We start from the raw sequence: 16,820 nt of genomic DNA, 5'->3' as shown, positions 1-16,820 counted from the left end.
AGAGAATTTTCATTTTTGGGTGAATTATCCCTTTAACATGTTGGGTTTTAAAATGGATTGAAGAGCTGTATATTGTGTCTATATCATAAACCTGATATAAACAGAATCTTATTACTTTAAATTCAAAATTTACCAAATAAAAGTTAATTATGCTTTGTCTTGTTTGTTTCAACCATGGTTGGTTTACATATTTTACCTCAGGAAATGAATAGTTATGACAGTGCTTCTGATTGGTCCATGTTTATTTAAGAAATCTGTTTTCTGCAATCATTGTACATGACTATTACAAACCTGTACAGTAAGAGAGGATTATAGCTGCATTTCTACATTAAAATACACAGTGCAGGCCCAATAATATACAGTATATAAGATAATTACTTAATGACTGGGTGACTTCTTCTCTAAGCCAAGACCTTATTAATTTATATTTAATGGGAATGACAACGAGGCTGTGAGGGATAGACTTACAGTCTCTTCAATGGCACGAACGGTATAAAGCTGTATAAAGCTCCTAGATCACATCTGATTTTCCACAACTCATGTTGTCTGGAGTTCATTGTATACTGAATGTTCTTGGACAGATATTTTATCAATGTTTTGTTTGTGGAATGATCCAAAAACACTTTAAACTGCAGTACAGCCCACTGAAGAGATTGTAAGTCTATCCCTCACAGCCACGTTGTCGTTCCCATTAAAAATCAAAGATGGCGCTGCTGTGAAAACAGTCTATGCTGTCACCTGCTAAATTTAAGGCAAACGTTTGCAATTTAATGTCCAACTTGGTCCCAAAATGAGATTAAAATTCCCCTTCCTTTTGTTGGTGCTCTATCAGACATCTCTCTCAAATTAAAAGATGACTTGGCCATTTAAATCCATAACACTTAAGTGTAATCAAGGATACAATACTGAACAGTAGTGGGACCAATTTTGTGCACAGTTCAAGGGACAGTTCACCCAAAATGAAAACTGTCACAATTTACTAAGAAACTGCTTTTCCATACAATAAAAGTGGATGGGGTCCAAGAACATCCGTGGTCACCATTCACTTTCATTTTATGGAAAAGAGCAGCTTGGACATTCTGTGAGATAACTCGTTAAAACAACATGAAGGTAAATAAATCTTGACAGAATTTTCATTTTGAGGAAACTCTCCCTTTAATATCTCTAGAGTTTCCACAATCTTTCAAAATGGCACAGAACACGAGGACAATTGTGTTTCAGACCTTACATGCAACGGCGATTGTTCGCATGCGCAGAAAGGGGATTTAAGTGTCGTCATACGTTTCAGTGTGGACGAGCAACTTTTGTAATCGCTTGAAAACGGCAGTGTGGATGGAGAGCATTTCAAAAAACGAAAACACAGTTTTCAAATGTATCCGGATTAATGTAGATGTAGCCAAAGTGTTTAAAACATTAAATCACTGTCAGCAATTCTTGCGAACAGCTATTAGAGATAAAAGCCTTTCTTATAAAAACACTCCAAAGACAATTCAGTCTGGATCATTAAACACAACGCACACACACATACACAGAGCACGAACATGCTGACAAACAGAGACAGGCCTCTGTAGTTTTCCAACAACAGGCGCTTATTAGAACTTGGTTTCCTCTGCAAAAGACTCTAATCAGGCCAAAGATGCATGTGTGTGATGGAGTTGCTGTCTTAGGCTTTGGCTTTGGCTTTCTTGCTGGGCGGTTCATTGATTCGAGGCACTCCTCCAGATTCGCGTCTTCACCTTCTTTCCAATAGTCTCAATCTACACAAAATACACACAATAAACCATGTGAACTTATGAAGAGAATTAAAGAATCCAACAGGGAGACCGGCAGGTTGGCTTATACACATAGACACATGAATTACATGTATAAATACAGACCTGAAAGCCAAAGTTCTGTAGTTGGGAGTGCAGGTGGTCCAGGACACGTCCATCAAAGATGAATGTAGGTTTCAGCATCTTGTGATATATTTTCTCATAGTCTAGATCCTAAAAAACAAACAGCATATGATATATATAATATCACACTAACAAATATGTACCAAACAATTGTATTACCATTGATACAGTTGAAGTCAAAAGTTTACATACAACTTATAATATATTTAAACTCAGTTTTTCACAATTCCTGACATTTAATCGTAGAAAACATTCCCTGTCTTAGGTCAGTTAGGATCACTACTTTATTTTAAGAATGTGAAATGTCAGAATAATAGTAGAGAGAATTATTTATTTCAGCTTTTATTTCTTTCATCACATTCCCAGTGGGTCAGAAGTTTACATACACTTTGTTAGTATTTGGTAGCATTGCCTTTAAATTGTTTAACTTGGGTCAAACGTTTTGGGTATCCTTCCACAAGCTTCTCACAATAAGTTGCTGGAATTTTGGCCCATTCCTCCAGACAGAACTGGTGTAACTGAGTCAGGTTTGTAGGCCTCCTTGCTCGCACACGCTTTGTCAGTTCTGCACACAAATTTTGCCACAACTTTGGAGGTATGCTTGGGGTCATGGTCCATTTGGAAGACCCATTTGCAACCGAGCTTTAACTTCCTGGCTGATGTCTTGAGATGTTGCTTCAATATATCCACATAATTTTCCTTCCTCATGATGTCATCTATTTTGAGAAGTGCACCAGTCCCTCCTGCAGCAAAGCACCCCCACAACATGATGCTGCCACCCCATTCTTCACGGTTGAGATGGTGTTCTTCAGCTTGTAAGCCTCACCCTTTTTCCTCCAAACATAACGATGGTCATTATGGCCAAACAGTTTTATTTGTGTTTCATCAGACCAGAGGATATTTCTCCAAAAAGTAAGATCTTTGTTCCCATGTGCACTTGCATACTGTAGTCTGGCTTTTTTATGGCAATTTTGGAGCAGTGGCTTCTTCCTTGCTGAGTAGCCTTTCAGGTTATGTCGATATAGGACTCGTTTTACTGTGGATATAGATACTTGTCTACCTGTTTCCTCCAGCATGTACACAAGATCTTTTGCTGTTGTTCTGGGATTGATTTGCACTTTTCGCACCAAACTACATTCATCTCTAGGAGACAGAATGTGTCTCTTTCCTGAGCAGTATGATGGCTGCAGGTCCCATGGTGTTTATACTTGTGTACTATTGTTTGTACAGATGAACGTGGTACCTTCGGGTGTTTGGAAATTGCTCCCAAGGATGAACCAGACTTGTGGAGGTCCACAATTTTGTTTCTGAGGTCTTGGCTAATTTCTTTTTATTTCCCCATGATGTCAAGCAAAGATGCACTGAGTTTGAAGGTAGGCCTTAGAATACATCCACAGGTACACCTCCAATTGATTCCAATTAGCCAATTAGCCTAGCAGAAGCTAATTGTCTAAAGGTTTGACATAATTTTCTGGAATTTTCCAAGCTGCTTAAAGGCACAGTTAACTTAGTGTATGTAAACTTCTGACCCACTAGATTTGTGATATAGTCAATTAAAAGTGAAACAATCTGTCTGTAAACAATTGTTGGAGAAATTACTCGTGTCATGCATAAAGTAGATGACCTAAACAACTGGCCAAAACTATAGTTTGCTAATATTAAATCTGTGGAGTGGTTAAAAAATGAGTTTTAATGACTTCAACCTAAGTGTATGTAAACTTCTGACTTCAACTGTATATACTTTAGTATTACCATGGTATTCTTTGAAGCACCTTTGAGTACCATGTAAATACCAAAATATAGTAATCATTTAGTACCACAGTTTTTATCAAAGTACTATGGCATTACAATCTGTTACCATCATTGTACCATAATAATGCTACTTTTTGTAAGGGTTATTTCTAAGCAAACACCTCTAATCAAAAGCATCAAATCAAATATTACACCATAAAGGTGTGCATGTACCTTAAATATGTCCCACTCCGTGCAGATGACCAGCACATGTGCACTTTCACATGCCTCGTATGGGTCTGATGTCACAGTGACAAGCTCAGATGCTGCAGAGACAAAGGGCCATATCAAATTACACACAAAAGACACATTAAAATCTGTTCTGCAATCCCAGAGTAGAAGTGAGTTTTTCCCTTGCATTTGATTCAGCATGACACAGATGAACAGAGTATCAGCTGTGTCATCCTGTGCACATAAGAGCTATCTATACCTAAAGCACAGCTTTATCTGCTGAACAGGTCTTTATAAATGCACACACACACACACACCTCTCTCTGGGTTGTCTCCAGAGATGCTGGGTTGAGACAGGTCCTGGACAATCTGCTCCTTCAGCACTTTAGGGTCATAAATATGCAGTTTGGCTCCCTCGTCCATCAGATACTTAGAAATGTAGATATTGGATGACTCTCTGAAACACAAACACATGTCTATCTTAACTGGCACATGGGTCATTGACAAATAAGGTTGAAAAAAATTTGAAATAATTCAAACTCTAATTTAAAACACATGAGTCAAGTTCGTAGACATGTAATCTTTGAGTTCATGTTGTTTTTACAAATTATTTGAAAAACATTTTATAGCATTTTGTACAAAAATTGATTTAATGACTTTAAGAATGTCATGTAGGGCAACCATCAATTAAAAGATATTAAAATTGTTTCCTTGCACCTTGATTGCATGAGCGTGTACACAACTTCATCATTAATTTCAATGAATTAGAATAGAATTATTTTCATTAGAAAATTAAATTGTTCAACACATTGCATTATTTTTATCAAATGAAGTGCTTTTCATCAAAATCCTCACAGCATATTTGGAAACAACACTGGAGATATTTTTGTCAAATGAAGTGCTGCACAACAGAACATCAAAGATGTGAGATATTGCTTTAATATACAACAGTTAGTTCCGGTCCTCGAATCTGATTGGACGAGAGACGTTCCATCTATCAGCACTCCAACGCTTCACTGTTTGTATCACTCCGTTTGCGTTCGTACCGTCCTAGTGTGAGAGCAGTGCATATGTGTTAACAGCTATTTGTGTCTCTTTACCTTTAATTTTGTGACATTACATATTTTCACCAGCAGGTGGCGGCAAAAGACCATTTTTGACGTGAAGTGAGTCAGCGTCTGTCAGTGTTTTCATTCATCAGCACTACGTGATCAATCGTATTACTACTACACTACTAAAACTTTAAATGGCTTTAAACTAACAACTTCAGCGTTAAGGCTCATCACAGCTGAGAGACACAACAGACTGATTAATTACACAAACTCAAGGTGTTTACTTCTTACAGGAGGTTCCACATTGAGAGGACATACTGTTCAAAATGGCAGAGGAGATTTTGGTTTCTATAGTGAATGACTCTTGCGCATCAGCTAGAGAGGAATACCCCTGCTTGGACGGCTATTTTTCCACTGAGAAAATAAGACAAATTTAACCAAAATGACATTATCTTCAGAAAGCTGACTAACACACTACAGCATCTCTGCTTTTGAGTAGAAACAGAGACAGGTGATCGCACACACTCCATCTCTCTCTCTCTCTCTCTCTCTCTCTCTCTCTCTCTCTCACACACACACACACACACACACATCCTTGTTTCTCCAATAACTTGTTAGAAACAGCACAAGCCGTGATACTAGTTCTAAAGTGACGTTTTTGAATTACTAACGAAGGCTTGGACGCATCATTTGGTTTGAACCAGCAATAGCAGATTCTGATCCGGCGTGTAAGAAAGTAGTTCCATGCACAAATGCGTACTCAGTTTTTCCTAGTTTTTTAACATTTACTTGTTCATTGAACTGTTGTATAAAAGCAATATCACACTCGCAATCACCCTAAATCAGCACTGCTGTGATTACCTACGGCCTCGTGCCTGCGGCCGACTCACAGCAGTGCTGATGTAAGGCCATATCGCACTCTTGCTCATGTGCTATTGCTTAAATACATTATTATTATTTAATTGCATTAAACATGATCTTTTATCTCATTTCAGGCATCCATTTAAATCGAGCTTTTATTTTGCCGTTTCTGTTGACGGTAGTTTCTCACCTCTCACCAGATAAACAGTTTGCTACATGGCCCAGTGTGATAATTGAACCCCAAAAAGCTGTGATTTTATTAAAATAAATATACAGTCTGTATGTGCTACATGCTTCAGAGCGCTCTGCTCACTGTCATCTACTACACACACACAGCAAGCATGATGCTCATGAGGAAGTGTTTTCAGCGTACGAGCGGCCGGCTTCACACATTCATTTTGAAGCACGCAGCACATGCGAGTTCAAAAGGTATTTAATTAAATCACAGCCTTAATGTGGTTTAAAAATCACAATTGTATATATTTTGAGATTTAATTTGATTGATTGTGCATTAAAACATTAAATTTCATCCCAAATACAGGTATGTCAAATTCCGTGACATGGCGCATTTTTTAGCTAATTGCAATTTTTTATTACTGGATTCAGTGATTCCATCCGTGTTTTCCGCATCGCGGAAATCATAGAGCCTTTTTCTCATTTTCCATGACTTTTCATGGAAAACTATATTGCTAAATTCCAGGATTTCCAGGACACCCTGAAGAAGCTTTATTACATGGTCTTTGGAATACTCGATTGTGATTGGTCAGTTGTGGCAGTCTGTGTTTAAATATTTTTTGTATAATAACCACTAAACTGTATAACTGATTGTTGTCACAGGCAACTCATTTCCTACATAGCCGTGCCAGTTTCAAGCCTCTTATATCACTCCACAGTCTTTCTTAAAACATCATAAAATAATTTCAAATTAAAGTCAATATTTCATGTCCATTTATTTATATATTTGCTAAGTAATTATGTAATAAGCGGGAAGATGTACAAACAGCTGGTCATCAAACTAAACCCCATCAGGATGAAAGAAGACCCTGATCATCCTTTAAAGGTTTATTTTGCGATTATGACCAGCTGATTGCACATTATCACTTACATAGTATCCAAGTATTTCAATAAATGAAGCTCTACCTGCTGCCAGTATGAAGCAACTTCAGGGAGATTCAACGTATCGCACAGATACTCCAAATTCAGCACATCCTTCTGAAAACAACTTCCTCCAAAACCTGACACAATACAGAATAAAACATCCATTCAGTTCAGTCAATACAACTCTTGGGAAGATTTAGCATTTTATTGTGGGTATGACATTTCGATTGGATTTGGTCATGCCATCATCTCACTCTGAACAACTCATAAGCAGGACAGGCACCAATCATGAGAATTAAAATGTCAGAGACCAAAGCACACTGACCCACGCTGGCTTTGAGGAACTTGCTCCCGATGCGCTGGTCCATGCCGATGGCCCTGGCCACCTCCTTAACATCCGCACCAGTGGATCCACACAGGGCGGAGATGGAGTTTATACTACTGATGCGCTGAGCAAAGAATGCATTTGCTGCCTAACACAATATACATTGCAAATGATTCAATTAATGAATTTTACAAATCTATCCAAAAAAAAATAAACGATGGTAAGGACTGGTTAATTTCACAATCTAGTTTATTCATAACATCCATTCTGTGTCTCACACAAACACACACACCAGCTTTGAAAGCTCAGAGGACCAGGTGTTGGTGGTGATGATGCGTGATTTGGGGACCCATTGCTCATAAACTACACACAAAGCACTGATGGCCCTTTGACCCTCCGGAGTCTCATCCCCACCAATCAGGACGCGATCTGGTTCCTTCAGGTCCTTCACTGCTGTACCCTCTGCAAGGAACTCTGGGTTGAGAGAACCTGTAATAAGAGCAGGGACAAAGATAATTCATTAACATAGCAGAACAGAACAAACGGTACAGAATACTCTAGAGTCCAGAAATGTCTTCAGGTTGGTTTGTTATTTGTTCACATAAAAGAGAGGAAAAATGGGAACTGAACTTTGCACATTTAGGCTTCAGCCTATTTTGAGGAAAATCCCTTTCAAAACAACAGTAATCCTGACTGTATTCACAAGTGCATCATGGTCATGTAAAACATGTCAAACTGGTTTATACGTATATAAAATCCAACTGGTTCTGTAAATATATTCACTGCATTAATAAAAGAGACAAGTTCCTTCAACAATTTAAGATTCTCACTGTGACTTATTCAAGTAAACACAATCTACAAATATATTTTTTTGCTATGTATGTGTACATACAGTATTTGCAAATGGTTTGAGAATGTATGTATGTAGGAATCTCATTTAAGCTCATTTAAGGGGAGCTGACATGACACTTCAAGTAGGCTGGGAAATTAACCCTTGTGCGACTTTCGGGGCATTTTTGTCTTTTTAATTTTAGTTTTTTCGATCATTTTGGCTGTGTTAATGCCTACGGCATCAATTTTGCCAAAGGTGTGTATTTTTGGGGGAATTTTGATATTTCAATCTCAGTTCCTAAAATACATCTATAATACACTGTGTACACAAAATAGTTACACTCAGGACCTTCAGGACAAAAATGTCCCCATTGAAACCCATTAAAACTGCAATATTTGATCCCAGTGCCATTAAAGCATAAAATCATGAATTCTATGATATTACACTTTCATTCCAGAGCTCTGGCTTCAAAACTGACATTTGTAATATTTTCCACCAGATGGCGCCATTTTTCTCATGTTTAGCCTATGGAGCAAATACATGCTTTTTCCCTATTTTCTGTTTGCTGTATTATAGAGCACTGCAGGACAATTGAATAAATGATGCAGCTAAAATTGTGTGGGTGTGTTGGTATGGATGTCAGAGTGTTTTGAATGTGTGTATTGAGAAATTTGTGTGTGTGTGTGGGGGGGGGGGGGGGGGATTATGTAACAAACTGGCATTTAAAGTGTTAAGATCCTGAAAATGAATGAATATTTGGTAGTTATAATCAGGACTGATGTTGGTTAAAAAAATTCAGTCAGTGAAAGTGAAAAATATATATATTTTTATGGTTTCTTTTTACGCAGATATATTTGTCCTCGAAGGACCTCTGAGTAACTTTTTTTATTGACGCACAAGGGTTAAACGCATTAATTTCTGCTATTAATATTTTTTAACACGTAAAACAAAAATTAATGCAATTCATGCAGTAACCGTTTTTGTTTGGTTTGGTTTGTTTACTTCCTGGGCCTTCCTGGCAGGCTACTCAGCATTACAGGCTCCGATTAGGGTGGGGGCGGGGTTAGGGCATCTGCTGCCTGCCAGGAACAAACCCAGGCACTTTTGTATAATGGGCGAAACTTCACCAAGGTTTTCCCCCACTTTCTGTGGCTAACACTGTCATATGTACATTTTCAGGAGGTACTTGCTTGACTCAACTGCACACATTCGCACAAAAACTGATTGTGTGAAGCAGTGCATGCTTGTTCATTGCGTGCAACACATGTCCCGGGCATAATAAACATGGGAGCGGATTTATTGTATGGGGAATTAAGACATCACCCGCAAATGGGCGAGTGATATGGGCAAGCTGCTCACTGACTTCCACCTGAACCCGTTTCAAAACCAAAACCACGTGAATGAGACCCAGCGTCTGCGCGATAGAGAATGGACGTGGCCTTCAGCAAGTTGTAGCAGGTATACTTGTAGAGACTGAATGACAGCCAGATAAAATAATAGTTTTGAGATTTAAACGTCAGCAAATTAAACTTCAGCATTCAATAAGTTTTAAATCTGTATGTATAATGTCTAATAATGCATTGGCAATGTACATATAGCAGGGCGGAGGGCGGGGGTCGTGATTCCGCACACCCGGCCCCTAATAAGGCTGATTAAGCCTGAGAGGGATAAGGTCAACCGGAGACGGCAGTGTGTCAGAGAGAGAGAGAGAGTTACGGACAGCTGTCCGACACCTGTGTGTTTGTGCTTTTGTTTCAGTTTATAATTAAACTATTATTTATATTATCAAGCCGGTTCTTGCCTCCTCCTTTCCGTTGATGTGTTGCACTGGTGCCGAAACCCGGGAAGGAGGAGGGATGCGCCGTAGTAGAGTCCTTGCCACTACCACCCCAACGGAGCAGCCGCGGCCATCCGCCGGGGGACGGAGGAGCCCGGCTGCCTGAGAGTGGAGGAACGGCCGCTGACCGCGAGGGGAGGAGGGGCTCCTAACCGACCGCCTGGAGCGGTCAGGGCCACTGCCAGGGGCAGAGGAGACCCCTACCAGCCGCTGAAACGAGGCGGGGTTTGAGACCGCCGACCGTAAGCAGGGAGGGGCTCCTGGCCGACCGCCTGGAGCGGGAGAACTGCTGCCAGGGGCAGGGGAGACCCCTTTCGTCCACCAAATGCGGCGGGGCGTTCGGTCCGCCAGGGGCCGGAGGACTGCCTCCGATCCGCCCGGGGAGGCGCGGCTGTCGTCCATGAGAGGGTGGAGGAGTGGCCGAGGACCAAGCTACGGCGTATCAGAGAACCGGTGAGTAAAATGTTGTTTTTTTTTCTCTCTCTCTCCTCTTTCTTTCCCGCTGCCACTCTGCGTTGGCCTTTCCCTCTCTTTTTAAATATTATTTATATAATCTTAAGTTGGTACCGGCACTATTAAGGCTGATTAAGCCCGAGAGGGATAAGGCCGACCGGAGACGGCAATGTGTCAGAGAGAGAGAGAGTTATGGACAGCTGTCTGACACCTGTGTGTTTGTGCTTTTGTTTCAGTTTATAATTCAAATATTATTTATATTATCAAGCCGGTTCTCGCCTCCTCCTTTCCATTGATGTGTTACAGTACACTTAAGCTTTTCTTCCCAATAAAGTTTGCCCATTTGATCCTATTATTAAAAAAAGTCCACTAGAAAACAGAAGACGATTTTGTCCAACTTTTATTTAAAGCATGTCCACTGATTTTTTGGCATGTATATATGTACTTGCATCAAAGATAAAAAAAAATAAGGGGCCTGGGTAGCTCAGCGAATACTGACACTGACTACCACCCCTGGAGTCACGAGTTCAAATCCAGGGTGTGCTGAGTGACTCCAGCCAGGTCTCCTAAGCAACCAAATTGGCCCGGTTGCTAGGGAGGCTAGAGTCACATGGGGTAACCACCTCGTGGTCGTGATTAGTGGTTCTCGCTCTCAATGGGGCGTGTGGTAAATTGTGCGTGGATCGTGGAGAGTAGCATGAGCCTCCACATGCTGTGATTCTCCACGGTGTCATGCACAATGAGCTACGTGATAAGATGCGCGGATTGACGGTCTCAGAAGCGGAGGCAACTGAGACTTGTCCTTCGCCACCCAGATTGAGGTGAGTAACCGCGCCACCATGAGGACCTACTAAGTAATGGGAATTGGACATTCCAAATTGGGAGAAAAAGGGGATAAAAAAAAAAAAGTCTAATTCACTCTATCAACAAAATATAATAAATAAAAAAATTATAAATAAATAAATACAATTTATATGTAACCTGCATATTTAAATAATTAAAATTAAAGATGACTAACTAATTTCCAAACCAAAGTATATATATTCATGATGATCTTTTAATGTTTGTTGTAATGTGTCGTGTACCATAATTTAATCGTGATTAATCTCAGAATGAATTAGTTCAAATGTTTTAATCGATTCACAGCCCTAATTTAAAGCAGTAACAGCAGTGTCCTGCAGTAAGACATACAATACTTAATCTATTGAACAACTTAACATTTTATCCTAATTATTACACATGCAGTTATGACTTAATTAACTGAACAACAACAGGGAATATTTCTTTTTGACTAAATTAATTTGTCGCACTGCAGGACTATTTAAGTGAAAAGCATGAAGCTAATTAAAAAATGGTGAAAAATGTAACATAGACAGTGGTCAGAGCACCTAAAATATACAGTACACTTACAAGTATACACTATCCATAAAAATGTCAACCTACAATCTTGATTAGAGGTCGACCAATAGTGGATTTTGCCGATACCAATAACTAAGGTGGTGGAAAAGACTGTTAACCGATTAATCGGCCGATAATTTTAAAAATGCGGATTTATAGAACGTTAATAAAATTTCTTAGTCTTTCATTACTACGAGGGCCACAGACAAGGAGGCTACAAGAGTTAAAAAAGGATAAAACCCCAGATGCAGTTTTTTGTTTAACCAAAATCCCAATAATAACCAAAAAATGAAGATGTGGAGCATAAATCTGGACTTTAAACTATAAACAAGCCCAAAACACACAGGGGACTCTTATTTTGAAATGACGGAGACTTGGCTCTGTTACAATGCTCTATATTTTATTTAATTTTTTCTCCCTTTTTCTCCCAAATTTGGAATGCCCAATTCCCAATGCGCTCTAAGTCCTCGTGGTGGCGTTGTGACTCGCCTCAATCCGAGTGGCGGAGGATGAATCTCAGTTGCCTCTGCGTCTGAGACCATTAATCCGCACATCTTATCACGTGGCTTGTTGAGCGCGTTATCGCGGAGACCTAGCGCTTCACGCTACCCCATGTGACTCTACCCTCCCTAGCAACCGGGCCAATTTGGTTGCTTGGGAGACCTGGCTGGAGTCCCTCAGCACGTCCTGGATTTGAACTCGCGACTCCAGGGGTGATAGTCAGCGTCTTTACTCGCTGAGCTACGCAGGCCCCCACAATGCTCTATATTTAAGTATTTAGTATTTCCCAAAATAAGCTTTTTTTTTTTTTTTTTTTTTAGCTTATATATTCACCAGATGAGGTTTAGTGAGGAATAAAGTTTACTATTATTTACAAAATATGAAGTTGGAGATGTGATGTATGTGCTGATGGAGCACGTTTCTATATAGTCGCAATTTTCTTTGCATGCTCTACCTTTAATTCAGAACACTTTTTATCTAATCAAAAAAGCAAAATATCCATTAAAGTGAGGATAAAATTATATTGTCAATGATTAAAGATTCACTTTTAGAGCCCGCTATTATACTGTAGAACCAAGCCGTTCTAATGGTAGAATCCTCCGGAGGACAAACATAGAGAAATAAAAATAATAATGAAAAACAAATATGCCTCGATTTTTGCCGATAACCTATAGTTTAAAAAGCAACTATCGGCACCGATTAATCGGTAAAACCGATATGTCGGTCTACCTCTAAGCTTGATGTTGGCATGTTATCTGTAAACTACCCTTATATATATTAGCATAGAAATATTTACACTCATGCTCACACAGACACACCTGTAAGCTGAGACTGGGTTTGGTGTTTGCATCAAATATCCTGCGGATGCTCTCAGCTGCACTGTGCTCTTCTCCGTAACAATTTTACACCCGTCCGACACCTCCGCGATATGCCGTGCACACGCCTCAATAAATTTAAGGTCAGCGGCACGACCCTTGCCCATTCCGTATGTCTTAGTGGGGGTGTTTACCTGAGAGAGAGAGAGAAATCAGGGTCAGTGGATAGACCTTTGAGTTGCACTCAAAGAAATGAAGATCTGCTTCTTTAATGGCAGAGTCGATGTCTGTGGAGAAGAAGAGGTTCTTGCCACAGCATGACAGCACCACCTCATTCAGACCCGACTATAACAGCACAGAGAAGAAATAGGGGCATTCATCATAACTTAGGCTATACGATGCCACGCATAGACTTCATTAAAAAAAATTTTATTAGATAAATCAGCTTGACACTGACAGAAATAAACACGAGCATTTCAGAAAGTTAACAGTCTACTGTAAGGCTCTCATGGCATCATTACCTCATAGATGGGCAGAGTATCAGAGTTCCAGGCTTTGATCCGGGATTCATTAATGTCCACTACTGTTATTGTAATCTCGGGACACATGCTGGCAATAACACTACATGTCGGTCCACCAACATATCAAGCGCCTATACAGCAAATCTTTTTAATCTGAAACATCTGAGAGGAGAGGTAGATGAAGTCATAGATAGGAGAAAGTCCCTTCAAGTGCATAATAATTTTAATCAAATTTGCTCATAAATGATCTGTCTTTTATTATCAAGAGCTCTGAGGGCAATTCATCAAAGGGATCATTGGGGAGGTATCATATTACTTTTAAAAGTAACGTTTATGGCTCTGCTTTAAAACTTTATTCAACCATTCTGATTCATAATCATCAGTGTTGGGTAAGTTACTCTAAAAAAGTAATTAATTACTAACTACTAATGACATCTTCTACATTGTAATTAGATTACTGTACTAATTACTCTGTCTTAAAAGTAATTGCATTACTTATTATTACTAATTACTTTCTAAAACTGTGATTAACCTCAACAATAAATACAAGGATAGACAAGAAACTGTTCTTTTAATTCTTTCAAATAAATTATATAAAATCAAATAAATTATTCATGAACTGACCAAAGAATTTAAAGGGGCAGCGTAAAATTAGAAAATATATATTTTAACATTAGACGTTAAATTTTGATTTTAAATTCACTATTGTTTTATATATAGTCTCTATACAGTATTTAACGCAATTACATCAGAAGTAACTGTAATTAAATTACTGAAAAAGTAAGAGTAATCCCTTACTTTTTCAATGAAAAAGTAGTTTAATCACAGTAATTAATTAGTGACCCTGGCCACTTGAAAGGAATATTTCGAGTCAAAATCTGTCCGTGTTCAATACAAGTTAAGCTCAATTGACAGCATTTGTGGCATAATGTTGATAACCACTAAAATAATTTCGAAATATTTAAAACTATTGATTTTGGGTTGTTGTTTATAAGTACAGAAGCAATATATTTTAAGTTTATTGCAAAATATCCCGATATGTACAAATATATAAGTAGTTTAAGGGTGAAGGGAGACTGACTCGATTACATCATTCACAGTGCGTCATGGAAGTGGGCAGCACGTTTCGCGGGCTTCGTTGGCTGCGGTTCTCTGATTGGTGGATCCTTCTCTGATGTACCATGGGTAATGTAGTTGTTTACCATGAATTCCGCTATCAAACACGATTTTTAAACAATAAAGTTGAGATAGCGCAGATGGATGGCTTCAACGGAAGCATATACCATCGATGAACAACCTCGTAGCTCACAGTATATCTGTCTTTAAAGGTTTATAAGTTATCGTTGAAAATCAATTCATCTATGGGATAAATGAATGGGATTTTTCCTTCCAGAACCAGACTGTTGCACTCATTAGCCTCCCGAGAGCGTTCCAAAGATGACCAACAGTGGACTGACTTGCTAGAAAGTCTTTGGTTACCATGAGGCACTTACAATGGAAGTCAATGGGGCCAATATGTAAACATCATAATACTCACTCTTTCAAAAGAATACCCACAAGATGTAAACAATATGCACGTTAATTATGATTTTAGTGTGATAAAATTGCTTACTAGCCTTTTCTGTGTAAAGTTATTGCCAATTTTATTGACAATGTAAAACGACTGTAAACCCTAATATGGTCGTTATAAAGCTAAACAACTTTACAGCTCAGATATCACAAGAGATTTAACAAAATAATTAAATTGCTTTTTTTTTAAATTATAAGCAACACACTTCTGCTTTTACACCCTCCAAGAATTGGACCCATTCACTTCCATTGTAAGAGCAACCCAGATTTTGCTTTAAAGGTAAATAATGTTGTCAGAAAATGCTGTCAATTGAAAACGACTTGTATTGAATCCAGCATATTCTTATAACTTGAGGAAGTGCAAACAGTCTACTACTGAGTATGATTTAAAATGAACAACTTACATTTTATAGACCCAAAGAGTTAGCTCTTACAGTTTGGTCTATTTAAGCATGCTCATAAAAACATGGCATAAATGTTTGACTTTTAATGGGACTTTTCATTTGACATAGATTTTGTTACCATAAAACGCCAAGTGTGGAGGAACGTAGAAGTTTCATTAGGCAATCAAATGACTGGAAAGTCTCAAAGACATAATATCAGAGGAAAGCGTCAAAGCCCATCTGTGGAAAAGATTAATGGTCAGTTCGATGCAGAAATTACTCTTTGGAATAAGACTCATTCCAACTCCGTCAAACTGAGTTATTATGGAAGAGACTTTACTACCATCCACAAATATTCCAGTTAAAAAATAAAAAGACATACAGGAATGTTATAGTTGTTTTTCATTTGAAATTTGAAGTAACCAAAAGTGCATAGTTCAAGCCCCTTTTTACAGAGCAAATTCATTAGAACAGTGTACATTGACAGAATTAAATAATCATGCCCCGAAACCACCACGTTTATGCCCAGATCTATCCAGAAATTATCAGTTAATCAATCAGCCATTATTATGGCAACTTGGATACTATACTGTAACATTAAGACATTTTCGCATGACTGAAGAAACAACAGCATGTTCTCAGTCTTTGGTATTTTTGTGAAGCATCACTTACTGTTTAAATAACAATTTAAGGTTGCCACAGCCAAAGTGCTACAGTTGGTACGTTTGCCTTTGAGTCATCCCAAAACAAGCATCTCTTAAAATGGATTACTCTCCTTTTTCATGTAAGTAACTTACCAATTTGCTGTTTTTTTGTTGTTGTTTTTTCTCTCCCCTTTTTCTCCCAATTTGGAATGCCCAATTCCCACTGCTTACTAGGTCGACATGGTGGTGCGGTTACTCACCTCAATCCGGGTGGCGGTGGACAAGTCTCACTTGCCTCCGCTTCATTGACCGTCAATCTGCGCATCTTATCACGTGGCTCGTTGTGCATGACACTGCAGAGACTCACAGCATGTGGAGGCTCATGCTACTCTCCGCGATCCACGCACAAATTACCACGCGCCCCATTGAGAGCGAGAACCACTAATCATGACCACGAGGAGGTTACCCCATGTGACTCTACCCTCCCTAGCAACCGGGCCAATTTGGTTGCTTAGGCGACCTGGCTGGAGTCACTCAGCACACCCTGGTTCGAACTCGCGACTCCAGGGGTGGTAGTCAGCGTCAATACTCGCTGAGCTACCCAGGCCCCCCAATTTGCTGTTTTAATAACTATAGCTACATGAATAGAATGATTCATGAGCAAACATCTCTGA

At 39.1% G+C, this 16,820-nt stretch overlaps 1 pseudogene; it reads right to left on the bottom strand.

The window, feature by feature from the left end:
- Window positions 1-677: 677 nt before the first annotated feature.
- LOC127445542 (UDP-glucose 6-dehydrogenase-like) overlaps window positions 678-16,820 on the bottom strand; it is a 16,580-nt pseudogene continuing 437 nt past the window's right edge.

The sequence above is a fragment of the Myxocyprinus asiaticus genome, chromosome 8 (assembly GCF_019703515.2).
Source record: "Myxocyprinus asiaticus isolate MX2 ecotype Aquarium Trade chromosome 8, UBuf_Myxa_2, whole genome shotgun sequence".
NCBI lineage: Eukaryota > Metazoa > Chordata > Actinopteri > Cypriniformes > Catostomidae > Myxocyprinus > Myxocyprinus asiaticus.
Note: the sequence above shows the minus strand (reverse complement) of the source record. Positions and strands in the feature narration are given on the sequence as shown.